The sequence below is a fragment of the Sciurus vulgaris genome (assembly GCF_902686455.1).
Source record: "Sciurus vulgaris genome assembly, chromosome: 3".
In the NCBI taxonomy this organism is placed as follows: Eukaryota; Metazoa; Chordata; class Mammalia; order Rodentia; family Sciuridae; genus Sciurus; species Sciurus vulgaris.
The window spans coordinates 188,580,679-188,582,061 of record NC_136463.1 but is presented as its reverse complement, the minus strand read 5'-3'; positions in this window follow the sequence as shown (position 1 = coordinate 188,582,061).

The following is a 1,383-nucleotide window of genomic DNA, read 5'->3' as shown; positions in this document are numbered from 1 at the left end:
GACAGCTGGCTGCTGCAGGTATCCCCAGAAAGGCCTGTGCTGGGCCCTGCGGAGCATGTGCCCTTGGAGACGCCCTCCCTGGGAGCCGTGTGGGGCCTTGGTGCCTGGTCCTGCCCTGTGCGGGGGTCCTGCTCAGACTCACAGCTGTCTCACAGGGTCCGTGTTGGAAATGGTGAAGCGCCTGCCAGGAGCACCAGTGCAGGCTGCAGAGCCCAGATAAAGTAGCCTCGATGGCCACGCCAGGGAGCGGTGCTTCCTTTCAGCGCCTCTGCGATGGCTCCTCAGTCTGGGAGCCAGGAACAGGTGACCCACAGGAAGAGGGCACCCCCTCAAAGCAAGGGTGGGTGGGCAGCTACAGCCTTCAGGGTATGCAGGAGCTGAGGCTTGGGGAGCAAGGGCCTGGGCCATCGGGACGCCTCGCTGGACAACACTGGTCCCTATAGCCTGGCCTTGTGGCCATCTCTGCGGCCACCTGGCAGGAATCAGAACCTGCCTAAGGGTTGGAGGACCGCATTACGCATCCAGAGAGGCAGTGGGCAGAGGTGGAAGGGCCTACGAGGCTGTCTGGAGGTTGGTTCTGACCTCTCCCAGCCACACCCCCAAGGGGTGCTCGATCAAGGACAGAGGGTCTGGCCAAGGACTGGAGACGCAGACAAGCTAAGGAGCCCGTGCAGCAGGCGCCTGCGCATGGCAGTATGGGACTCAACCCAGGGGCATTCCAAGCTCAAAGCCCTCCCCGCCCCTGTAGACCATAGTCCACGCCCCAGAGCACACCATGGCCCTGGCTCACACAGACTCAGCAGCCACACCAGGCTTGTCCTGCAGTAGGTCTCCAGCCTTTTATTCACACAAGGACTCAAAGAACACGTGACCTGGTGACCCGCCGGCTCCAAGTGGCCAGGGGCCTGTGAGGAAGGACATGGCAGGATGGCCACTGCCCTGACCAGTGGCTGCTCAGGGTTGCCCCTTCCAGAGAAGCACGTGGGGTACCACAGTGCCACCCCTGGCTGTCACGTGCAGTGCCAGCGCTGCCCCTGGGGACGGGGCTCTGTCCCAGGTCAGGGTCAGCTCCAGCCAGCTCAGCCTGCATGGCTCTCACAGGGCAAGTGTGCCAAGGCCTGACCCCACACGTCCAAGGACCAGCTTCAGAGGACACCTGCCCTGTGCCAGGAGACTGGACCAGCCACACAGTCTCCACCCACTGTGCTGTGGGAAACCTCCCGAGCCCAGGGACAGAGTGACCTTCTCAGGGCCCACTGGACCAGGACCACTGTCCCTGGCTGTGGCAGCTTGATGTCCCCCAGCCCCTGTGGTCCTTCCCATGCAGGGTCCCCTTCTTACAGGACACCAGCCCCCATCCCAGGGCTTGCTGGCCTTGGAGAG